Source organism: Danio aesculapii, chromosome 23 (genome assembly GCF_903798145.1).
Source record: "Danio aesculapii chromosome 23, fDanAes4.1, whole genome shotgun sequence".
Lineage (NCBI taxonomy): Eukaryota > Metazoa > Chordata > Actinopteri > Cypriniformes > Danionidae > Danio > Danio aesculapii.
The window spans coordinates 23806761-23834701 of record NC_079457.1 but is presented as its reverse complement, the minus strand read 5'-3'; the positions used below and the strand labels follow the sequence as shown (position 1 = coordinate 23834701).

General features: G+C 37.3%; 1 pseudogene; it reads right to left on the bottom strand.

Annotated features, from left to right (window-relative positions):
- LOC130217847 (ephrin type-A receptor 2-like) overlaps positions 1-25910 on the bottom strand; it is a 48883-nt pseudogene extending 22973 nt beyond the window's left edge.
- Positions 25911-27941: the final 2031 nt, after the last annotated feature.

Genomic DNA, 27941 nt, shown 5'->3' with positions numbered 1-27941 from the left:
TAAAATCAATTTAAATCAATTTGATGTTACTTTTGGATGTTATTCTGTCATTTCAGCTAAGATCTTGTTTAGGAAAAAATACTAATGACTATAAATTCACAGAATCTCATTCTTTTTTTAGTTTGTATCAGCAAATGTTTTTTTTTTTTTTCAATTTTAATTTCAGTTAACAGAATTTTGCACTTCAAAATGTTTCTATTTAAAATTATTTTTTAAATAGAAAATGACATTAATAACTGAAAGTAATGTTGGCTAAAAGGATTTATTTTTATGAATTGCTAAATTTTTGTGGGTATTTCCAAATGTTTTCATATTTGTTTTTACTCCCTACAAAAACCACCACAAACTGTAAAATGAGCATAGTGTTTATTTTTATCTAAAATAAATTTATTTCAAGAGTTCACACTTAGCTGATGATTAATTATAAGCTTGTTTGGAATGATGTCCCGGGAGAGAGCCCTGAGCTGAAAAGATCCTTGAGCCCTGGGCTCCCTCCCAATTGCAGGGCGAGAGGGGAAATTGAGCTCAGGTAGATCAAGAACTCCCCCGCTTATTTGTGGCTAATAACAAGTACAGGCTAGGAACTTGACTATGGTGCCAATTTGGTTTAGTCAGTTTACCAATGACACATATCTTTGGACGGTGGGAGGAAAACAGGGAACCAGAGGAAACCCACGCAAACACTAGGAGAACATGCAAACTGCACAGAAACGCCAAGGTCAAGAACCAGCAACGTTCTTGCTCTGAGGAAATAGTGCTAACCACTGGGCTGCCTTGCCGCCCAATCTATTGAAAAAGGGGGAGGAATAGGGGAGGACAGGGGGATTCTTCAGGACGAAGATGACTGTGGTATAAAGACTATGGTTATTTATAGTGACTTAGGAATCATCTGACTGGAGAATCGTGTATTAGCTAAAGTTGATCCAGCCGTGATCAATCATAAGCACATGATCTTCTTGATATTAGTTTATAAATAAACTTCACTTAAATGAGTTTAAATTTAACAAAAAAAAATTTTAATCGAGCAAATAAAAGTAATTTTAAACATAACATTGCAATACTACAATCTACAACTACAAGTTCTTCGAATGATCTTTGTCTATTCCTGGAAGTTTAAAGGCGTATGCAGTGTTTGCTCATTTTCATGCATTGAGACTGCCAACAACCGTATCAGGATCGTGTATAAATGAACACGCTTGGCTCTGAAACAGACTGCAGATATATTTACACAGTGATCATATCAAGACATCAAATTCCTCCCGATGAATCTTCTCACCAAAGCAAGCAGCCGTTTCCGGATCCTCCGGTGCTCGATAAAAGCCATCACTACAGGAGCAGCGCGTGGCACCAGGGCCCGAGGGCTCGGTGTTCGTTGGACAGGGTGTACAGGCCTCACTGGACACCGATGATTTGAAGAAGCCTGGCTGACATTCTGCATTGGGAAAAACACACACACACGTATGACGATGAGTTGGATGAGGATGAGAGGAAACGGTGCAATTAAACTGCTCACAGCGCATATGTCAAGTGATCGTCTATGTATGAACACAGTAAATTAACCCCCTTTGAAGATGTTTTTTTTCTCTCTACAGCTTTTTTTTTGAAGCTCTGTGCAAGAGTGCACAAAGTTGACAGAGCAAGACTAAGCACACTCCTACTCATCCTGAGTGAAGCAACCATCCCCCCCCCCCCGATTCTCCAAAAACAGGACCAGTCGCCCTGCATTCCAGCACGGTTCCTGTGCTCTCAACACTCCAGCAGAGAAAACACCACAAAACCAATAGAAAAGCTGCACGCGGCATGAAGGCTGCATCTCACAAAGGCTTCAGTACAAAAGAAAACAATGCTGTTGTCTACCATGCATGGTCCATATTATACATCATGTACAAATAATGCCATAAAAAGCCTTTTGACAATATTTACTAGATTTATTAGGTTTTGGGGTCGATTAAAATGTTAATATTTGTTTTAATTTATAAAGGTGTGAAATTTCTTACAAATTTCTAGCACAAATTACTGTAATTTAGAGCTTTTCGGGAAATGAAATGCTTTTATTTGTTGTAATTGATAGGGTTATTCCACCACATGTTTATTGTTTCTTTACTCTTCTGATGTTAGGGGTTGTTTTGTTTACACCTGAATGTAAACATGTATGTAGGCATTGCAATTTTTTTGTTAATTTATTATCTAATAAAAGTATTTTAAATTTGGTAGAAATGATAATTAGTTTAAATTAGATTAGATTCAACTTTATTGTCATTACACATGTACAAGTGCAACGCAACGAAATGCAGTTTAGGTCTAACCAGAAGTGTGATGGCAGCAAGTGCAGGATACAGGTATAAGTTATAAAGTGCAGTTATAGAAAAACTATAGTGATATTTACAGATGGATGTACTATGAACATTTTATACAGGTTGTATTGATATAAAAAACATATTTTATTTTTACATAATAAAACTAAAACAACATTTATATATTACATATACATGTATATCAGGGTTTCTGCAGGTTTTACCAAGTCAAATTTAAGACTTTTCTAAGACCATTATGAACAAAATTTTAGTCTTCTTTTGAATTTGCCAATTAGAAAAGATTTTCACATGCCTTATCAAAAATATGAAAATGTATTATTCAAATAAATTTAATAATACAATAATAATAATTTTGCTTCAATATTTTTTATTAATTTTCAAATATATCTATTTAAAAACCCTAAAACCCTTACCAATAATTGAACAAAACATAGCTGTCAGTTACTTCAGTCTGTAATATTAATAATTTAATAATAAAAAAATATAGATCAGGTCAGTAAACTCAGCAGTAAACAAATGGAGAACCTTTAAGCAAATGTTACTGTAAGGAAAGTAACTAAATGCTATTTTTAAATAAAAGTTCAAAGTTTTATTAAGATGAATTGTTGGCGATTGTCTGGGTGTTAATGGCCAGACTGGGTAGCTATAGATGAACAAAGGAAAATTAAGACCTTTTAAAAAACATTTAAGGCCTACAACATAACATTTAAGTAGATTTAAGACTTTTTAAGGCCTAAAATTTAGCTTTTGAGAAATAAGACATTTTAAGACCCTGCGGACACCCTGTATGTACATATATATAAATTTACTCACCACCCAGGCCATCAGAAATCTATCTGACTTTCATTCTTCAAAGTAATCCACATGACAATTATTTAATATTCCAGTAAAATATTCATTTTCTTTTTCCCTTAAATGCACACCTTGTTCCAAAATATTTAAATATTTTATTTTTGTTTTATATATCTTATTTTATATGGCTTTAACTTCTATTTCTACAACTAAAATTGTCTGTGTTTTTACATCGGGACATTTAAACAGGACAAAAAAAAGGAAGGTGTCCTCGGACTCGATGTCTAGAAACATTCCAGCTTGACCAGCTCATGTCCTTCCGCTGTCCAGACTCTCATTCACAATCCACCAACACCCCGTGAGCAAACACACTCACACACACACACCACTTCCTTTCTCAATCTGGCTCTTTCACTTCTTGCAGCCACATATCCAACCATTTATTTACTTTCACATGGAAGCTGTGCTATCTGGTTTTTAGTTTCAAGTGTGAGTTTTATCAGACGAGAGACAAGCTGAGACACACGCAAGGTGCAGATTATAGCAATATTACACAACCATGTACATCATGTGTCTGATCAGGTGAGAGATTTGTATTTGGGTGTTGAAATACTGCCAGAGGCAATAACACTGGAGAGATTATTAAACATCCATCCAACAGTTTCACTATTAGACACTTTAAGGAAATCTGTCAACAGTATTCAATGTTGGATTCTGATTTGATTTGAAATGCTGATTCACTGCTCATGAATCCTTTTTGATTATTAGTAATCCTGAAAAACTTTTTTCTTTTGAAACCACAATCTGTCATTCATTTTTGCATATTATTTAAACGATTTTATTGTTCAAGACTGCATTAAATTGACTGAAAGACTTTATTTCAAATTAAAGCTGTTATTTAAAATATTGCATTCGTGTAAAAATCCTCAAAAAGTGTTATGTATCATTGATTAGTGCTATCATGATACTGGAATTTGGTACCAATCGATACTGAAGTTTTAAAAACGTCAACGAAATGACTGGCTGTGAAGGCTATCAGTTCACCGAACTCACCGATGTTTACATAGTGTAACCACAGATACAGGGACACTAGAGCGTTTTAAAGCAGCAAAGGTCAGTTGATTCATCAGCGGATCGCTCGTATGTCAGCTCATAAACAGACCAGCTCATCTACACGGCTCTAAAACATTCCAGTGTCCGTGTATCTGTAGTTACACTCAGTAAACAGCGGTGAGTTCAGTAAACTAATGATCTTCATGGCCAAGTCATTTCTGTTGAGCATGTGAACACAATGACAAATCAGTGGCGTTTAAGAATGCGCTCAACAGCGCTTAAATGTTAGTAGAAAATGGACGTTTTTAAAATTTCAGTACCGAAAAGAGCAAAAGAGGCTTCCTTAAAATAACTAAATGTAAATTTCTGCAATTTATCACATTTTTTTCCATTAAAATAAATATGGATTAATAAAAAAAAGCACTAATCCTGATCTTTTGAACAGTAGAGTGTGTTTATGTACATATTTGTGTACATATTTATACAGTGGTTTTTACAATGAAATAAAGCACAACTACTCAAATAAAACTTTCAATTTAAAGAAAATAAATGCTAACTGAAGAAATAAATATGTAAAATACACAAATAAACCCACAACATTTTTTATTTCAGCTAGTTTTCAGCTTAAAAGTAAACTTACAAAATAATTACAATAAAAATAATGTATATAAAAATTTACAACAATTAAAAAATCTTAACCTCTTAAAGCTAAATGCTATTTTGGTGTTTCCGCCTGAATTTTGCATACCCAAATTTAAAAGCGTCCCAAATCCACATGCAGAGGTGTATGCGAAAGAAAAGAGGGTTTTAAGAAAACCTTTTAAATTTTCATAAAACAAAAAGTGATAAAGTGATAAAGTTGAAAGTGATAAAAATAATCATACATATTGTCTGTGTTATAATAAACCCCTCCAAAAAAGAGGAGCTTTTTTTTGTAAACTCAAATTTAAAAGAGTATCTTTTAGGTTCTGTGTGGTCTAGGTTGCTGTAATTAATTTTGATGGTTCCTGCACAGTAATATGAAAAAAGAAAAATGTCTCTAGTATAATCTATGCAAAAGTTATTCTATTCCAACTGATGAGAGAACGGAACCACTAATGGGGGTAATGGGTCAGTACGCACCTTTAAAATTTAAAGAATGCGAAAATAAAAGAGTTTATCAGAAAATAAAATCAGAAAAGATAAAAAATAACTAAATATTCCAAAAAAAAATTATAATTCAAACTATGAATAAAAACTATAATAATTACTCAATGTTACTAAAAGCACTGACACACATATCCACCATACATACTAATAAATAGGGTTGAATGATACTGGAAATACTATGTTTTGTTATTGTGCGATATATACTGCGATAAGTATACCACTTCACCACATGACTTAAATATCTCTATTTGGAAAGAATGAATACATTTATATTAACTGGGACGATTCTGTAGGGGAGTGCATCTGCATAAAATAAACATAAACAATACCTACAAGCATAAATAAATAAAATAAAGAAAAAGATTTCAGATTAAGACTGGGCGATTTGGCCTAAAATCAAACTCTTAAAAAAATTTAACTCGATTACGATTAATGAACGATTACTTTCTTTCTTTATTATATTTTTCTGCCCTCATAGTTCACTAACAGGTTTTGTACAGTAAATATGCTCACATATTACAAGCTTTTTGAATGAAGGGTGCATTACTTAATTTTGAAATAATTGAAGGAAACACACACCATCTACGGTCTATGGTTGAACAACTGAAATTAATCTACGCCATCTACACTCGTCACCACTATCAAACCCACCAATCATAAAAACTGCGCTACACATCGTCGCAACATGTAGTTACATTTTTTAAGGGGTGCATGGGTATGCGACTGCGCGAAGGCTGTGCCGGACAATACGCATGCGCTCAACGCTGATGTATAAATCAGTCTTAACAGAGTGAGGTCACGTGACTCCATATGCGGTAAGGAAAGTCATCTAAAAAAATCGATCTGAAAATATGTGATCGATTATAGGTTATAAATGTCGATTTCAATTAGTTTTCGATTAATTGCCCAGCCTATTTTAGATGCAGTAGTTGAATAATCACATGTAAAATAAAAATGTATAGTCTTTGCTATATGAATAATTCAATAAAATTAATTGCTATTAAACTTACAAACAATATAATATAACAATATCCATGCTGAAACGATATATTGTGCAGCTCTACTAAGAAATAGGATATACAGTTACAAAAATGATAGTAAAATACAAGTTAAATTAATCAAATAACGCAAAGAAAATGCAGATCAAATTATCCAGACAGTTTTCGCAGCCGTTGTCTCACAAAGCATCCCAGTGGCCACAAACCCAATCATTGTTTCCATTCTCTAATGGTTTGTTATCTGCAGATTTGCCAAACAGTTATAATTACAGAGTAGGTGCTTCCTACTTCCTGAACGCTTTGTATCAATCGAGGCCCTTGTTTTGGGCAGAGCCGCTTGCTCTCCCTCGCAGGAAGGGGGTTAACAGTGGTGTACATTACCTCTAATATTCCAGAGCACGCATTCTCTGATTTCAAAAGCAAACTCGCAGCATGAAGACAATTGAGCGTGGCAGCGGCGATCGGGCCAGAGTGTTATTTATTCCCTCTTTCAAGTGGACTTGTTTCTGTGCCAGCTGTTGTGGGGACTTTACTGCGACTCATTAACGGAGGTGCGGATGGTGTTGGAGACACAGAAAGCGAGGGATAACGAGTCCTGGTGGGATTTGAAAGGAAAGGGGGGAGACGGAGGAAAAAAAAGAATTGTCCTATTCACGGTGAAGGGGGCCAAACAGCTGCTGTTTCATATCGGCCCCCTACTCGTAATCTCCAAATTCTTAAGTCCCCTCGCTTTCCTCATGGCCACATGTGAGAGAGTCCAGCAAAACATTGGATAGGCTATTCAGGACAGACAACAGGCACTGAATGCCAGTCGGGGCCGGGCGAGAGAAAACACTTGTTTCCAGTGGTGTAGATGCCACATGACGTGCTAATACGCTAGCTGGCTTCTTTACAGCCACGCTCACCAAAAAAAACAGCGCTTTAATCCTTTTATGCTAAAAGTTTACAAAAGAATCTGAGAAGGACTTGAAACTTTTATTCAAAGTACTTTGAGTCTACTTTTCAAAATATTCGGTGTAGGATTTATTTTGAATTTCAATTTTGCAAGTACTTACAATGAATTAATGAAACTATTTGGGATTCATTAATATTACAATGTTATTTATTATAATTGTTTAAAAAATATATACACAGTTAAAGTCTGAACTATTAACCCACCTTTCTCAAATATTTTCTAAATGATGTTTAACAGAGCAAGGAAATTTTCACAGTATGTCTGATAATAATTTTCTTCTCAAAAACGTCTTTTTTGTTTTATTTCGGCTAGAATAAAAGCAGTTTCTAATTTTTTTAAAAACATTTCAAGGTCAAAATTATTAGCCTTAAGCTATATTTCATTCAATAGTCTACAGAAGAAAACACTGTCATTCAATAACTTGCCTAATTACCCTAACCTGCCTAGTTAACCTAATTAACCTAGTTAAGCCTTTAAATGTCACTTTAAGCTGTATAGAAGTGTCTTGAAAAATATCTAGTCAAATATTATTTGCTGTCATCATAGCAAAGATAAAATAAACCAATTATTAGAAATGAGTTATTAAAATTATTATGTTTAGAAATGTGTAGAAAAAATCTGCTCTCCATTAAACAGAAATTGGGAAAAAAATAAACAGGGGGCTAATAATTCTGACTTCAACTGTTTAAGTATTTAAATGTTTAAGATGTATAAAAAACTGTATCTACAATATATTTTAATATATTTTGTAGTTATTATTTAAAATAAATAAAAAAACTTAGTATTTTAAATGTAAATTTCTGATAATTGTTGGTACATAAAAAAATGTGCAATGTAACTAAACAAAATTGATAGAAACTAGGCTGCACAATATATCCTTTCAGCATCAAAATTGCAATGTGCACATCCGCAATAGTTACATCATAAAAATATGCAATGTTGAGTCAGGATTATAGTTGACCAGGAGCTACACAATTGTATTAAATCACTGTATTTATACAAAATTTATATGATTTATGCAACAAAGAAAGTTTTTTGTCTTTGTTTCTAGTCCAAATATCTACATTTCAAAGCGAAAACAAGATTATTTAACCTACCTCACTGGCTTTTTGCCTTATTTCATCTGTATTTTAAAACAAAACAATATTTTTTCTTAATCTAAGAATTTTTGCATTGCGATCACTACATTTCTGGGCCTGAATACTGTTAGACTGTCAGATAGAGCTATTCAACAGTCTTGTGAAACTCTATTTATATCGCAATGTTTATGGCAAAAATAAAAATATCGCAATATCACATTTTTCCAATATTGTGCAGCCCTAAAAGAAACAAATAATACAACAACTCATCTGTTTTTGGTGAAAGTATTTTAAAATATTTTCTTTTATCAATCAATATTTAACATGTACAAGTTCGGATTTATTTTTGTGGATATGTCTTTGTATAAAATTTTTTTAAACCACATAAATGTACCTAAAAATGTTCTTAATAATTAATAGAATTAAACTAATAATAATTTCTTAATTTCACATACAATTAAACTAATAATACAAAACAAACCAGCAGATGAAGCCCTGAACTCCTTTACAGAGAACGTAAACAAAGACGGGGGAAGCGCGGCGGGCTAAGAGCTAAGCTAAAGCGAACACCACACCGGCTCTCTTTACCCAGCATCTTTCTCGCCAATGTACGGTCACTGGTGAACAAAATGGATGAGATTCGACTGCGCATCAACCACAGCAAAAGATTATGGAACTGTAATGTCATGATTTTCACAGAAACATGGCTAAACAGCGGGATACCAGACAACGCTATATCGCTAACGGAGCATCAAACATTCCGAGCAGACAGAACGGCGGATGACTCCGGTAAGACCAGAGGCGGAGGATTATGCATTTATATTAACAAAGCTTGGTGCACAAACTCTGTCGTCGTTGGGAGACATTGCTCTGTTAACCTGGAATTTCTAATGGTTAAATGTAGACCGTTTTATCTGCCACGGGAGTTCACCTCCACCATAATAACTGCTGCTTATATCCCTCCCGACGCTGATGCCAAGCTCGCTATGAATGAACTTCATGCAGCCATCAGCAAACAACAGACTGCTCACCCGGAGGCTGCTTTTATTGTTGCGGGGGATTTTAATCACTCAAACTTAAAGACAGTGCTCCCCAAATTCCATCAGAACATTTTCTGCCACACAAGGGGAAACAAAACTTTAGACCAAGTTTACACAAACATGGCTGAAGCATATGCTGTGACCCCCCTCCCCCACTTGGGTCAATCAGACCACCTTTGTCTGTTTCTCACCCCCAAGTACTCACCCATCGTCAACCGTGTGAAGCCATCAGTAAGGACCATCAAAGTGTGGCCAGCGGGGGTGGACTCCACACTCCAGGACAGGTTTGAACACACAGACTGGAGTATGTTTGCTTCCCAGGCCACATGTGGCTCTCACACAGACATTGACAGTTACACTTCCTCTGTTCTGGAATATATCAACACCACCATAGACAGTGTTACAACCCAGAAACAGATCACCACATACCCAAATCAAAAGCCATGGATGAACAAGGAGGTGCGCCTCCTGCTGAAGGCACGCAACACTGCCTTCAGATCAGGGGACGCACAGGCCTACAGCACTTCCAGGGCTAATCTGAAGAGGGGCATCAAAAAGGCCAAGCACTGTTACAAGCTAAAGCTAGAGGAGCACTTTTCCAACTCTGATCCTCGGCGCATGTGGCAGGGCATCCAGGCCATCAGCAACTACAAACCCAGCCAGTCCACCCCCACAGCCACAAATGTCTCCTTCCTGAACGAGCTAAATGACTTTTATGCCCGCTTTGAAAGAGACAATACAGAACCCTACACCAGGAACACTACCTCAACCGACCACTCACCTATCACACTCACCTCCTCAGAAGTCTACACCGCACTGAGTCGGATCAATGTGCGTAAGGCTGCAGGACCAGACGGTATTCCTGGGCGCGTCCTCAAAGCATGTGCAGAACAGCTCGCTGGGGTGTTCACAGACATTTTCAACCTGTCGCTTAACCTAGCAACTGTGCCAACAAGCTTTAAAACCACCTCTATTGTGCCGGTGCCCAAACACTCCAGCCCAACATGCCTGAATGACTACCGCCCTGTAGCACTCACACCCATCATCATGAAGTGCTTCGAGCGGTTGGTCCTGGCACATCTGAAAGACTCTCTGCCATCCACACTGGACCCACATCAGTTTGCCTACCGTGGCAACAGGAGCACAGAAGATGCCGTCTCCATAGCACTGCACTCTGTCCTCACACACCTGGACAATAAAAACACTTATGCACGAATGCTGTTTGTTGACTTCAGCTCAGCATTCAACACTGTCATACCCTCTAAGTTACTGATCAAACTCAGAGACCTGGATATCAACACGTCTCTCTGCAACTGGGTTATGGACTTTCTGACTAACAGACCTCAGAATGTTAGATCAGGCCACATCTGCTCCACCACCGTCACACTCAACACTGGTGTACCACAGGGCTGCGTGCTGAGCCCCTTCCTCTACTCCCTTTTTACCATCGACTGTAGGCCTGTGAACAGATCCAACACCATCATCAAATTTGCAGATGACACCACAGTTATTGGTCTAATCAGCAATAATGATGAGACTGCCTACAGAGAGGAGATACAGCATCTAGCCACTTGGTGCACTGACAATAATCTGCTCCTTAACACCAGCAAGACCAAGGAGCTCATTGTGGACTTCAGGAAGGGACGAACAGGCTCGCATGATCCCATCCACATTAACGGGATGGCCGTGGAGCCTGTCTCATCCTTCAAGTTCCTGGGGACCCACATCTCTAAGGACCTTTCCTGGACCACCAACACCTCCAGCCTGGTCAAGAAGGCTCACCAGCGCCTATTCTTCTTGAGGCAACTTAAGAAGAACCAGCTTTCATCAGCCGTCTTGGTGAACTTCTACCGCTGCACAATAGAAAGCATCCTGACCAACTGCGTCACAGTCTGGTATGGAAGCTGCTCTGTTGCTGAGCGTAAGGCACTGCAGCGGGTGGTGAAAACTGCCCAACGCATCACAGGGACTACACTGCCAGCCATAGAAGACATCCAGAAGAAACACTGTCTGCGCCGAGCACGCAGTATTCTTAAGGACACCTCTCACCCTGCTCACAGACTGTTTTCTCTCCTGCCTTCCGGCAGGCGCTTCAGGCTCCTCCGGACAAAAACCAGCAGACTGAGGAACAGCTTTTTCCCCAGAGCTGTCTTCCTTTTGAACTCTGCCCCTCACTGACTCTTTTGCCCCCCAATACACCCCCCACACTCCTCTAACTTATACTCCTCACAATCACTGCACTATTTAACATTTGCACATTTAAAGTTTGCACATATTCATTGCACTGATTCATTTATCTGAACTGGACATACCCACTGCACATGGACATTTGTAATTATGTTTATCTATCTGCACACTTCTGCTATTAATAGTATCCTGTACATATATTCATTTATTGTAAATCTGTTCATAGCTAATACAACCTGTATATAATGTTGATAGTACATCCATCTGTAAATATCACCATAGTTTTTCTATAACTGCACTTTATAACTTATACCTGTATCCTGCACTTGCTGCTATTGCACTGCTGGTTAGACCGAAACTGCATTTCGTTGCCTTGTACTTGTACATGTGTAATGACAATAAAGTTGAATCTAATCTAATCTAATCTAGAAATACAGATACTATATTTTCTTATACTCCAACAATTTTTGGGTTTAATTTCTGTTGTTTTTGAAGTGCATTCAGCTGTGATCTAAAGCAGTGTTTTGAGTCAACATTTCACTTTCCAGAATCCATCAGGAATGTGGTTGAGCACGAGGGGCTTTGTCTTGGCGTTGTGGACACAACAGGAAGCAGGAAGCACAAGGCTGACTCGTAGCTTCCTTTCTATGGCAGCCAATCAAAGCATGAAGAGATGTAGACAAGGCCAATGTAGGACACATTCTGCAAAGAAGAACTTGCTCATTAGCAAGCAGAAAGGTCAGGGGCGAAAGACAACTATTGGCTCTTGAGGAACGTCGATTGGGTTTATGTAATACAGTTCCCAGAAAAGACTTCCCGCCTCATCCCCGTCTCATCTCAACATGAAGCTATGTTTCAACCATTAATTTTTATGTGTATTTTAGAAAATCTTATATAAAAGTTTTGATTTTAAACACCAAAATGTAAATTCTGAAATTATGTATTTTTAAAAAAATGTATCAGCTCAATTGAATCAGATTATTTTTAATCCAATTAAAAGATATGTGCATAAATTACACTCTAAAACATGCTGGGTTTAAACCCACACAGGGTCAAATATGGACAAAACCAACCACTTGGATGAAACAATTACCCCAATGTTGGGTTTAAACAAATTTAAGTCAATGTTAACCAATTTAAACCAGACTTTTTTTTAGAGCTGTACATTAAAAACACATTACTGAATGAAATCCTTGATGTGAATCAAAACAATTGATCATTTGATTTTGTCAACAGATGATGTGATTGGAGACTAACTACTAAACTGATCTCATCTCACTGTGTCACAATCACCAGTGATGTAGTCTATACAGATCACTGGAGAACTACAAATCTGCAACCAAAGTAACTACAAATCCTGTCATGCACCACACACTCACACCTGTTCCGGTTCTATACACACACAGCTGGAAGCTGCTCAAAGACTGATTATGATTACATGGACCATATATACAGCACACAAATACACAGACTTTGCTGAGTCTTGTAACACTGTGAACATTCTCGTCTCAATGTTTTGAACCCTTGCCTTGTTTTCTCGTTTTAATTTGTTGCCGCCTGTAAGTGACCACGATTCTGGATTATCTGTATGTATCTCTTTACCTCTGTTTTACCGTTACCTGTCTGACTAATCTTATAAATAAACTGCACGTGGATCATCCACCCTGTTGTCCAGCACCGTTGTGTTACACACTGCATCTGAGATATTTTATATACCCGAGTGAAAATATGTCCTCAAATGATTGTGAGTAGAACTGTTTTATACAAAGGTGTTCACAAACATCAGTTACAAGCCTCCAAACGCAAGATAACAGGACAAAGTTTGTGACTGTGTGTGTACTTTCCTGCTCTGAGGTGCAACTTATTTCCATTGGAGACGAAAAAAGAATTACAGTGGAACCATAATTTTTATTATCCAAATATTGCGCTGGTTTTAGGAAGAGACGATTTTGATTCTCTTGAACAGATGGGATCAAAACAGTGTTTTATGCGCTAATGTTTTATGCACATAATGTAAATGTGCAACTTTGAATTTAAAAGTTTCTAATATCTGGCACCGAGGGTCCTGGCCGTGTGAGTGACTGTTTGTTTATTGTGAGAGTATCTGGATCCTGCTCGCCGCTGACCTACAGAGGCCTGAGAGCCGTTTGCTTGAGTGGAGCGAAGACTGATGAGAGGCTGACGTTAATGGACGGATGTATGGATGGATGGGTCGACAGAGAACGGGAAGGAGGGCTGAATGAATGAGTGTTTACATGGCGGCGGGACAGCGCAAACCCCTCCAGGACAAGAGTTTGACAGGAGGGGGGGGGGGGGGGGGGGGGGGGGGGGTTCGAATGAGAAAGAGGAAAGAAAAACAAAAGGGCCAGTCATTTAAACCTAGGCACGGAGGGGTTTACATGTAGCCCTAGGCAGAGTTGAGTTAAAGTGTGCTGCTCCGCCAGGTGTTGATGGCCAAGTAAAACAAACAGCAGAGCAGAGTGAGTGCGGACAGCGGCCAGGGGCTCCATTCACAGGGGAAGAGGTTAAATTCAGACTGAGAGCCACTGAAAAAATAAAACCTGCACGCTGAACAAAATGAAGATTAAGATAGCATCATGCAATTGTAAACATTGGTTTTCTGGGGCTTACAATAAGGTGAAGACAACTCCACTTCATGGGCTTATAGTTTCAACTAATCTACTTCAATTTTATTTATTTATATAATTATTATTAAAAATAATAACCTTAATTATTTATTAATAATACCTGATTATACATTACTAATGATATTTCTTTTATTATTCCATGGTCTGTAATAACAGCTTAACATAAATGCACCTAAACATTAGTAGTAACCATAATAACTCAGTGTAAGTGCCTTTATTGATACAGTGTAATCTTGAGATCACCAACATGTGTTTCACTGGGAGCCGATCTACCAATGCGCCAATGTGCTCAAATATATTTGCGAAGAGGTAGCTAGGACATGATATTGTGAGCTATTAGATATGCTTGTTTCATTTACATGCACACACAATCTTTCCCACTCCTCTCTCTGTCTGCCAGTTACTGCAGATTCAAGGCAGGAAGATATAACATGTCATAACTTGGTGATAAATTGGCATCGTAATTTGGTGAAATAGATTTAACTTATCTGAAATGTGGTAATGACCATGGAATAAGCAGGATAATCAACATTTGCTATGTGTTAAATGATTTTAAAAGCCTAATGGACTTAAAATCTTTTAACTTTAATGATTAATAAACTAATTAATAAACAAGTTTTGGGGCGCACAATAAAACAAGTCTAAAGTGAAGCAATACTAGTCATTTTCTATTTATCATACCAATATCAACATAGGTTTATTCTGAAAACGTAGAAATTTCCAGAGATCACGAATTATGTAGCCAGAAGTACGTATGGCTGCATTTGGTATTTAAAATGAATGCTACGGGGCGGTATGACAGCATTCCTTTTCGTGTTTACCAGCTGACCGTTTACCTCCATATGGACAGCTTTCCCGCTGTTACCAGTTTGTCTAGTAGCTCGTCATGCACATCAACGGACTTGAGATGCAGAGGGGATTTGACCACGGTGATGAGGTTCAAGTCTGGTGAAGAACTGTTCCAGAAAGCGGGTAAGACAAAAAAACAGCATCCTCTGGTGGATTTACGCGAGAACAGCAAGCGCAAATGCCACTAGCGGGAGAAAATTGAGATCGTAAAAGGATACACAGCGGCCTCTGGTGGATTCGTGAAAATAAACACTGCAAAAAAACATACCGCCTGGTATGTATTTGACGCTCTCCAGAAATTTGTATAGCGGTATGTTTTCAGAATGAGCCTGGGTTAACCAAAATATGACATTTTAAATTTGCCTTTTAAAGTATATATTTCTTAAATGAATGGATGGATAAATGAATGATTATAATGTTGTTATTTCTAAATTCACAGGCGTAATACCACTAATACCACTGAAAGTAAAATAAATAAAGAAATTAAATCCATCGTTTTTTGTCTGAGAGAAATTGGATGGTAATACTTCATTTTACAGTGCCCTTGTTACACTCACTTACTGTAGTAATAATAGTGAATTATGCATAATTACATGCATCTAACCTTAAATCAACCTAACCCTATAATACATACATATTAATTAATATTCTTCAGAACTTAAATGCAGGGAGTGACACAACCAAACTGACGTTTCGTTTCTCCACAAGCGATCAAAATATTAACAGTTAAAATGCTTTTAGTGTCGTCATGAACAGCCAAAACTGAGGTATCAGTTCATCAAAGTTTAGGATGACCATTATAAGTTTTGATGACCAGTTAATATGCATATTTTAACAACACACCAGTATCGAGTTCCACTGAAAACATTCACCGCATCCATGAATGGTCAGTGGAGTGGCTCTTATGGTCAGATGGGACAAAGCCAGGGTCTGTGGTGTGTGTTTGTTCGTGTGTGTAGGGGGGATGCAGTGGTAACATGAAGCCAGCGGGGAGGTAATGCTCTCTAGGTGTGGTGAAAGCATTAGTGCAAAGGATTATCAGCCCAATGGAAGAGTTGTAAGAGAATTACATCTACGCTTTACAATTCCACTCACTCTTTCATCTAGTCGTTAACAGACACAATAAAAAGCTCTAATCCCTCTCTTTTCACACTTTCACTCATTCTAGAGCAAAGAGGGCAAGAGGAAGAGAAGATGACAGAGCACAAAAGGACACAAACATTGAGATCCATCCAGGAGATTTGTTAATTAAGAAAAAAGTTCACTAAGAAACTTAAAAACCTACAAACAACGCTGAATAGTGCCGCTGAATGGCCACTGCTAGAGATTTGGTTTGCTCTCATTCTCGCCCATCACCCGTCAACCGAACTCTGGGATGGCCACAAGGATGGGAAAAGTTTGGTTTAGGCCAAAACCATAAACAAAATTCCTTAATGAATTTGAAATGAATAAGTGAATGAAGCCAGTGGCTGAAAGCGACAATAGAAAGCCCTGAGCGGACGAGTTGGAGGGTCACCGAGGATTAGCAGGCCTCCGGTTTCCGCAATAGCTTGTCCTGTTTCAGGGGACGCAGAGCTGACAACGGGGGCAGGAAACATGCTGATCTCACACACTCGCAGTACAATACACTCAGCACATGCACACAATCCAGCAGTTAACTCCTCTCAAAACTAAATATTCCACCCAAACTATATCTCAGAGCTGAAAAAGAACATAATTATACGCACAAAAAATGGTAGAAACGGCATGAAACCCATTTTCTTTTCATTACTAAGGCGGAAAAATCCACACAATCCCCTCCTTTTGGTGACTCAGAGAACTCCACACACCTCCTCCTACGTGGTCAACACATGGATTTCAAAGAAATGGAGTAATTGTGAGTTCCAGTGAGTTTTCGCTGGTCATTATACTGAAATTAACTCAACAACCATGTCATCTACTGCAGTTTCTTTTGATGTTGGTACATGAGTTTGACAGAGGATCAAAGAAGTCAAACAAACCTATTTGGAAGTGCTCATCATTATCTAAACTTGCCCGGGCAGATAGAATTGGAATAGAAAGAACCAGCAATGAATTGTTGCGGTTAACTGCTGGTAAAGTATGATTAAGAATCTCAAAGGTGGAGATGGTTTCTGTGGTTTAATAGGTGTAAGAGAGTGAAATTTAAATGCAAAAGAAGAGGACACAAGTTTCATATGCTCATATGCACAAGGTTCATATGCTTAAATTTCATATGCAACACTGCTGAACTATGTTTAGTGCAAAGTTAAAGGGAAAGTTTACCCAAAAATGAAACATTCCTTACAATATTTGATTCCAAATCTTTATGAGATGTATGTGAGTCCAAACCTTTATACCTTTTTCACTTGACAACAAAAGACCATAACCACTGACATCCATAGTGAGAAAAACAATTGTATGGAAGTCAATGGTTGCTGCTTTCCAAAATTATTCCAAATATCTTCTTTGTATTCATCAGAAGAAAAAAAACATATGTTTTGAAAAGGTGAAGGATGTAAATGTGGACAGAATTTTAACTTTTGGATGAACTATCCCTTTAAGCTTGCACAACTGCTTATATTTTATCTCTCATGCACACTCTTTAGATATCTCACTTACTGTATTCCCCTTCTGCACTGTCACCCAAAGGCTTATGGTATTCAAGAGCTCTGAGCACTTTCTCAAGAGAGGAATTCCAAAATTTCTCAACCTTTTGACCGTACACGTACATGTATGTGAGTCAGAACTAACGTTTATTTAAAATGTTTTCCGCACGTAAACTGGGGAATGTTCTAAAAGCATCTATTTGTCTTGGGAGACAGCTGAGGATAAGCAAAGCTGTTTATTTACAAGACACCATTTGAAATCTCCCTGAAGAGCTTCAACAGTGTTTGCAGGGTCGTGCGAAAGTGGATGTTTAAACGTTCAATACATGTCACTTTCCGAGACCTGCATTCAAGGCCAAAAATAACATATTGTTATCGGAACAGCCAATGACGATAAATATAACTATGTTTACTTGGTTTAATTTGGGAAAACTCTAGAGATCACAATCCGTTTGGGAGAGGGTATGAAGGTGGGACTAACTAATACCAAGAAAGAAAGTAAACAAGCAAGACAGAAATAAAGCAATCTAAGGCCCCGTTTACACTAATACATTTTAATTTTAAAACGCATAAGTTTTGCAATGCTTACGCCCATCCGTCACACTACGCTAGACTTTTCAAGCACCCTTTTGAAACGCTGAAGAGGTCATTTCATTTAAACACTGCTGCTCCGTGTTAGTGTGGATGGGGAAAACGGAGACATCTGAAAACGGAGGCAGGCTTTTTGAAAAAAACATCTGATTGGGGCTTTTTTTTTTTAATATAGGTACACAAGTTCAGTCTTGCATCCTTTGCTTGTAAAGTTCAGACTTTGCAAGTTTGAAATGGAAAACAAACTCCAGAGGACACGTCAGGTAAATCTTCAAAGGGAACAGTGTACTTTATAACCTCATTCGTATTACCCTGCAGGCTACGCTCTTTCACTTTCTTAACAATAAAATGAAAACATGAGATGAGGAACTGCCTGTTCTCATTTTGATATCAGCAACTTAACAGACACCAAAAATGTTGAGGCGTCGTATTTGTATATTTACATATTATATGACCGTCATCTTCACTGTATGCATATTTATAACAAAATGGAGCCTATAAACATTACTGCCTCCTGTCATTTTCATTTAAAATACGAAACATACCCTCTCTTTGGCTGAATATCAGTTTTAATAATCAATAATGGTCATTATAACATTATAACGCACAAAAATGTTTATACATTATAGGAAATAATTGCAAGCAATCAGTCAATATGCAGGATCAGTGTCCATGGTTGTATAAATTAATATATTAACTTATATTTGCGCTCAGCAAAAACAGAAGAAGTAACAAGTAATGGATTTCAAAAGACCAAAGTCGGGGAATATGTTGTGTTAAATATAGTGACATTAGATCTAGCGGTAGATCCTTGATGAAACGGTCCAATGTGCACAGCTCTCATCTGGGTACATGTGCTCAAAGCACCCGCTGACTGCCTGAAGCTCAGACGCGCTCATACGCACAGTGTGTGTGTAGTCACGAGATCAGCATTTTCAGCGGTATAGTGTGGACGGAAGATGTGTTCAAAAAACGCTGGGTTGAAACGTCAGTGTAGACGTGGATCGTTTTCATTCTAAAATGCAGTTTTAAAACTAAAACGTATTAGTGTAAACGAGGCCTAAAAGAAAGACGAAAGACCAAAAGAAGCAAAGGGAAAGGAGCAAAAGCAAGGATCCAATCAAAAGAGAAAGAGCCAAAAGGCAAGAATAAAGTCAGCAAGTAAGGAGCAAAACAAATAAAAAATATAGCAAGAAAGAGGGAAGCTATCAAAAACGAAAGATGCCAGAAGAAAACAATCAAGTAGCGAAGGGTCAAATAAGCAGAAAAGAAACAAAACAAGCAAGACAGAAAGTGGCAAAAAGAAAGAAACAACAAAAAAAGTCAAAAAAGATTATAAAGAAAGCAAACCCAGGCTCATTCTGAAAACGTACCTCTATATACATTTCTGGAGACCGCGAAATACGTCCCAGGAGCTACGATTTTTGTCGTTTTTGTTTTCGCAAATCCACGAGAGGCCATTGTGGATATTTTTTCAGATCTCAAAAAGCCGCCCATACGAAGTTAAGCAGTCAGCTGGTAAGTGTAAACAAGGAACAACATCATCCCGCCCCGTAGCGTTCATTTTAAAAATGAAATGCAGCCTACGTAGCTCTGATTACCTAAATCGCAATCTCCAGAAACATATTTAGGGCTACATTTTCAGAATGAGCCCATGTTGCAACAAACACAAACATACAAGAAAACAAGAAAGAAAGAGGCAAAAAGACAAGCAAGCAAACAGGAAATAGCCCCAAAAAAGCAAGACTTATAGACGTATAAAGAAAGCAAGAAAAAAAAGAAAGCAAAAAAAAGAAAAGACCAGAGTAACAGGATAGGAAGAAGATCCATCCAAAACCAGTACTTATGGCTCTTAAGGACACACACCCAAGTCAATTACTACCCAGCCAGTCACTCACCACACATTATATACACACAACTCCAACTTGGTCACACATAACTCTTAGCTGTAGCTTGTTCTAGTGCAAGGAAAGTTTTATTTACAGTAACGCACAAGGCTTCCTCTCAAAAAAAAAAAAGTTAAGACTATTCTGCTTCAACGTTGTCCCATTTTTCCTACAGATCAACAATATGGAAGCCAGTGGCCATTTGAAGCATTCCAGAAACTATAGCTATCCAACTCTGGTATACTGCGAGTGACAGGGTGTGGGCATGAATTCCTAGTGCAATCTAGTATAGGTCAGGCAGCACGTCTTTGTGTGGTCAGCAAAGGTATGCGCTCTTTTATTCGTTATGACTGAGAAAGGGTGTGTTTTATTAGTGAAACACAGTGTGAATGTCAATACTGATTAAACCGCAAAGCAGCGTGCATGTCAGATTTCTACATTTTAAAGAAGTCTCACTACCACTTGATAACTTACCATCCTTTTCTTTTTTTTTTGGAAAACGAAAGGTTTGACCCCACCTACGCATTTACCCATAGTTCCCTGATCTGGCTATTCGACAATGATTGCCTTTAATCAACAGTACATCCATCAACATGAGTCAGCTCTGGCCTGGAGCTCTCCACAGGGAATTCCTCAGGCCGGCAGTAGTTTGGAAGGTTCCTTAATAAAGCTAGCAGGAATGCATCATTGGAGTGAAAGAGGCGCTGGTGGGGGGGTCTGAAGAGGGGGGCTTGTCTCTGAACACAGCACTACATTGTTCTGTTACCTTTGCATTCCATTCTCCACCTTTACACTACAGTCTCCTCCCTCTCCAAAGTCTGACACTTTATCTTTTCCCCTTCTAAACCGTGCACACACACACTGTTCCCACAATCCCAAGTCCATAAAACAAGGAATGTGTGTGAACCAAAAATATGCGTGTGCTTGAGCTTGGGAATGGTAATGTGTAACCGCTACAATTAAAAAAGTCATAATGCAGTTGCCCTATTTGAGACATTGCTTTCGTTCCTGCTGTTCTTTTTTCACCTGTCACTGCATGTGGCTGAATTGTGGAAATATGCTAAAGTGTTGAAGTTAGAGGACGTTTAAAACTGAATTATTCTTAGCAAGTCCTAGCATGCCGGTGCTCTCATTTCTGCAGTCACAAAGCCTTTTTGGACTGTCACATGGTGGATCTCGCTCACTCTGGTATGGCAGGGACAAAAACACAAGAGGGTGAACATTAAAAAAAAGACAGTTGGTGACAGTGACATGCGGATAATAAAAAGAGAAATTGTCACATCCTCAAAGCCACATTTACCTGGCTTTGAAACGTTCTGCCTAAAGCACAATAGGTTTGCATCAGTCGTTGACGTCTGAACTTGTTTTCAAAGAATGCTGGGTCATGGGAGTCAAATGCACAGTGAATAAAGCAAACAGGTTTTGAAGCACTTGAAAGTTTAAGATTAACAGAATGAGCAAAACGGCTGGTGGTGAGCAACTTAAAATATGCTAAATAAACTGCAAGACAAGTGAAGAATGCAAAAGGACTATTTAAAAATAGTCAATGAAAAATAGTAAAGCATTAATGTATGGTATGGATGCAAGTAGGTAACTCAATATGTGAACTTTAGTGTAAGAAGCAGTGTTGGGGTAACGCATTACAAGTAACGCTGGTTACATAATAATATTACTTTTATTATGAGTAATGAGTAAAGTAACGCATTACTTTAAAAAAATAAGTAATTATATTGAGTTACTTTTTAGTTTAATTGCTTTTAAAAAATAAATTGCTGAACTAAAATTAAAGTATTCACAATGAATCATGCAGTCACGCAGTTATTATGAACACATTGAAAAAAAAGGTAAAGGTGATTGTCTCTATGCACAGTGATTTTACTTAAGACAAATAGTACAAGAGTAGCAATCACACTGCTTTAAACTTTCAATAATCTGTATTAGTGCTGTGCGATTAATCAAAATCGAATCACAATCGCAATTTGAAATGTTGCGATTAGCTAATCGCAGGAGGCTGTGATATGAAATATATATCTATTATTTAATTTCCCCTGCCCAGAGCAAATGCGTGACTGCCGTCTGTGTGTGATAGTCGTACTAGTCAATTGAGTGAGCACGCTTCGTTCTGGCCAAGAGATTTGCGCAACCGAACTATGCAGAAACCCCACAATAAAAAAAAATGTAAAAAAAAGGAAAGCTTGGAAAACTGGAATATTGGCGTCTGCTTCTGAAGCATTAATAGACAAACTAATATCAAAGAAACACAGGACACCTGTAATACATGAATATTTTGGTTCCTGTAAGTCACAGACACCAAACAAATACAGGTCATTTTTAAGAGCTGTTGCAGAATTGTTGCCCCGGCTTACAGATTATTGAGCTGAAGCTTGAATACAAAATTAAATCCAGATCAAATCGCAATCACAATATCTGTCAGAAAAATTGCAATTAGATATTTCCCCAAATCACACAACCCGAATCTCTATATACAGCATGTATAGCTCTGGTATCAGGACGTTCTCAGATAACATTATCCTAAAACATTTTTTGATGGTTTTTTTAAAGGTAAATGAGAGTGTAGGTTATACAGTGTGTTGCTAATTGCAGAGCTCCTCTATTAAAAAAAAACTAGTTCTGAAAGAGATCAAGCCTCAGCCAGGTAATAAATAGTAACTCAAAAGTAACGTAACACATTATTTACTGTGAAAAAACAGTACTAGTACTAAAAAACACAACTAGTTACTTTTTGGGGGTAACTCAATATTGTAATGCATTACTTTCAAAAGTAACTTTCACCCAATACTGTACAATACAATAATTAAGTATGGTACTAAAGTAAAAGTGAGTAAATAAAAACAATAATAGGGAAATATATAAATATTATATTATATATATATATATATATACATTTCTTTTATAGACAGAAAACAAATCACAAGCATGCATGGTAAGGATAGATAAAATCCACAATGGTATAAATAATTCTGTAACATAATAGAATAATTCATAATATATATAATACGACTTAAGTGAATCACAATCCATGTGAAATTCTAGTCAATACTCCTGACCCAAACCCAAAATCTTAAGTGACAACAGCTGTTTCTGGCCTCGATCTGTGGAAAGCAAACAAAGAAACGTAGTATGTCTTACCTTGGCAAGTTTCTTCGAGGGCTTCGAACCCGGGTTTGCACTGGCACTGGCTCATAGGTAGACCATTCCCCATCCGTGGTGCAATAAATGCGCGGTTGGCCCTCACTGACAGCATTTTTGACACAACTTCCTGCCACCTCCCGCAGGGCTTGATTCTCCCCCCCTGCCACTGTCTCAGGGAATGCTGCCAAGCTCTGCACTGTTGCAGGACATGTTTTATAGTAAACCCTAACAGAGTAGATGGCTACAAGGCCCAATGTCCTGGAAGCCCAGGTAGAAGCCCTTATGTGAAAGGTTATCCACTACTTTAGTCTCAGTGTTCAACTTCATCTCTCCAACGACGGATATTTCATCTGGAGCAATGGTGGCCACTTTTCGGAACTGGCTTTTGCGGAAAGCAGTGCCAATGTCTGCATCAGCCTCATAGATGTACAAGTTAAAGGTCTCCTTGCAGGTAAGAGAGTCTGCCTCGAAAGTGTTGCAGTCACGGACAAGGAATTGCAGCTCCACAAAGACCCGAGAGGCAGCGGGGTTGCGCTGGATGAACGTAGTACGGAGCCAGTTGTCTTGTTCTCGTTCCTCCACGTTACATATATAATAGTTATACAACAGAGAGCCATTCACAGCCTGTTGGCCTATCTCCCACTGCAATGTGAAATAAAAAATGGATGTTAGCAATAAAGTCAAAACCAAGATTGTGAAAAAAAAAAAAAAGAAATCAAAGAAAAGATGCCAACGAATGCTGAGGACGAAAATGTCCTGACCGTGGAATTTTAAGTAGTAGTGAGGATGCTGGTCAATTACCCACCAACGTCTGGCAAGAAACAATACAGCAGTCTTTCTACAGCATGACTGATGTAATATGCTGTAACATATCTGTTCACATGCAGTGTGCATGTGTGTTTTAGCTCTGATTTCATGTGCCACTGTGATATTAATTACAGGAGAGGTGCATGTTTTCATAGTGTGTGGCATGGCAGTAAAACGAATGCTTCCATATAAAAGGAACTTTGCGGTTTAAAGCATTTCATACATTCGAAAGATGTCGAACTCTTTAAATAAAAACAGCAGCTCATTAAGAGTGCAATTAACTTTCTATAAAGCTGAACATGCTGACACCTTGTTCAAATTCTTTATTCTCAGCTTTTTCCACGACAATGGAAGGGAAAATGCATTAAATTTAACTACCTTGTGTGCATTTGCTTTTTTCCACAGTTTTCAAATTCTGTTATAAACTGGTCATGCACGGGAAGAAGACTTAACAAGTCTGTACATGCGTCTCAGATCATTCCAGTAAGTTTTAGAACAGGGTTTTGAAATACACTAGCTAATTTAGGTTTGTCAACCAAATATCAGTTTTCAAAACCCAGACTATCCTAAAATGGTACGAGCAATACTAATTTAGCATTATTAATTTAATTTAAACTAGGACCAGCTAAACCTAAAACCAGCTACTGTATGTTCTACTAAACACATCCTTTGATTTCAAAACCAATTACTTTTCTAAATTCTAGTTAACATTATAGCTTCAACTCACGTCACACAAAGCACCATATGCGCCAAACTTTAAAAGTTAATTACACCCTCAGTTTTACACACTAAAACAGGGCTTTAAAATCGAACGAGACTACAAGTGTTCAGCAGGCAAGAAACTACGAGCAATCCTTTAATCGTCCACAGGAATGTTTTGAGTCAAATGCAAGAGCTAAAAGTCTTTTCATTGCAAATGAAGTGAAACAATCGGAAAGAAATGCATGCAACAGTAGTCGTACACAAGAAGGGAACTCACCCCGTTCTCAACAGGCGATGTCAACCAACCCAACTCAGCTGCCGATGCCACCATATCCAATAACACCTCTGTGACAATAACGCAAAATTTGCATTTATGACGTTTCTTAAACATAGAGAGCAATTCACAAAGCTATATTAGCTAGATTACATACAAAACACAATGGTTCATACAAGAAACAAACAAGTAGATGTGTGTTACTACTGATTATAAAACATTCAATAATTCATTATAAAAAGCAAACGTCCCGTGTTGCAATGTCGCCAGGTTAATTATTTGTCGTAGCTAAGGAAATTGCGCACTTCTTCTACTTGAAAATAGATTGTTTTTACTTGCTTTAAATTCTAAAAGTCTTGTTTTATTCTAAATGTAGCCATTTTTAGATATATAATGTGTTTAGTGAACATTTTAACAATTTCAACATTTAAAAAGTAGATTGTTACAAATTTAAATACCCAATTAACGTTAACTTCTTTCAGACTCGTTAACTTTAAAACACTACACATTTTACTCAGAAAAAAAAATGTATTTAATATCAACATGAGAATTAAACATCTTTTGCGTAGTTCTGTTGTCTTTAAATAGCCTAGTCTAAGCCATGTGAGTCAACTGAGTGAGAAAGTTTTAGAAAGTCTCTCAGAGAATAACCGTACCACGTACCTTCCTTTTTCTGAAGAGAAATAAATACAAAGTTCATAAATACATTGACAAATAATACACGCTTAATCCGTCTGTAATCCATGTTGTGCTCGGAGTGGACAGTGATGTTCGCTGCTCCACGCTCAATCCAGTTGCTGTTCAATCCAGTTGCGCTCTCGACAGCCTCATTGAGAAGCGCGGCGCGTCATCAACCCCGCCCCTCGGAATGTGATCGATGTCTTTATAGGAAGGAGGGGTGGTGGCTGGCTATCGGCATTCACATGTATGAGGTTGTCCCAGGACCCCGCCTCTGACCTTCCTTTCAGCCTGGGATTTACCTGTGAAATTTAGTGGAAAAAGTGTACATTTTTTAAGCGTCAAATAACCAAATCACCATTTGGACAAGGATTTTGCATTGTTGTATGTAAACTGACAAAAATGGATATCTCCGATATTTAAATATTTGAGTTGGTATTTAATGTAAAATTAGATAACTAAATAACTAAATAAATAAAAATAATAATAAACAAATTCCAAAATGTGTAAATTTGTTTTATTTAAAATATTTATTTATGAATTTTATCGCAAATAACAGAAAAAGACAAAAACAAGTTTAGATAGTATCAATTTAAGTCCATACAATGAAATAAAAGAGAAAAAAACTTACCAACAAATAAAAGAAATAATAATGTGGCTTAACAAAAACTACAATTGTACAATGAATGAATAAATTAATAAAACATGTTCTTGGATATATTCCTAAATGGGTCCCAAATTTTCTTAAACTGGTTAGATGAACCTCTAGACCAGAGATGCCCAAAGTAGGGTCCGTAGGCCAAAGTTGGCCCATTGTAACCTTTGATTTGGCCCACTATCCCATTTAAGAGAAGAGTGAGTATGATGGGGTGATGGGGCAAACGCCTTTAACACAGAAACCGTCATTTCTAATTTGACATATTTTTCTTTGCTTTAATGCTGAGCTACAAAAAATCTACTGAACTTAAATTATTCAATTAAATGTAAATAAATCAGATTTTTTTTATGTAATTATTGTCACTCGGTGGGTAGAGGATGCGGAAGATATCAGGCAAAAACTAGTGTAATTCTGATATAAATTAGATTGTTTTGTTTTTTACTGTAATAAGTTCATTATAAAATAAAACAAAAAAATACTGTATTAGCTAATATAAAGCAATGTTTTCTAGTCATTTTTAAACATTATTAAATAAATTAGGAAACTACCCATGGTAAATTACCCCAACTAGATTTACTTTCGGCCCACTAGCCTCAATCAAGTTTGGTTTTGGCTCTTCATAAGAAAAAGTTTGAGCACCCCTGCTCTAGGAAGTCTAATTTTTTCCAACTTTAGGAAGAAGAGGACATCACAGATCCACTGTGTTAGGGTTAAAATGTTTAAATGTAATTTCATAAAACAAGTTATTCTGGAAACTTAAAGCTGATTATTGGGTAGCTGTATTTTATTTGAGATGAAAGGAAGGACTGGAATAGAAGTTGAAATATAAAGGACATAAAAACGGCCCCAGTTAAGTAAGCTGTAGCCTAATGGTTACAGAAATGGTAATCTAATTATTTGGCTTTGTTGTATGAATGTTAAATTTCTTACATTATTATTATTTTAGGTGGTTCATTCCGCTGTGGCGACCCCTGAATAATAAAGGGACTAAGCCAAAATGAATGAATGAATGTTATGAATGTTAAATTTCTTACATTATTATTATTTTAGGTGGTTCATTCCGCTGTGGCGACCCCTGAATAATAAAGGGACTAAGCCAAAATGAATGAATGAATGTTATGAATGTTAAATTTCTTACATTATTATTATTTTAGGTGGTTCATTACGCTGTGGCGACCCCTGAATAATAAAGGGACTAAGCCAAAATGAATGAATGAATGTTATGCATATTAAATGTCTTACATTATTACTATTTTAGGTAGTTTATACCGCTTTGGTGACCCCTGATTAATAAAGGGACTAAGCCAGAATAAATGAATGAATGTTATGCATGTTAAATTTCTTACATTATTTTAATTTTAGGTGGTTCATTCCACTGTGGGGACCTCTGATTAACAAAGGGACTAAGCCGAAGAAAAAATTATGAATATTATCGTTTTATTTTTCTTTGCATCATTCTATGCCCTGAGATGTGTGTATATAAATATGGTATGAATGTATAATTTATTACATGTACAATAC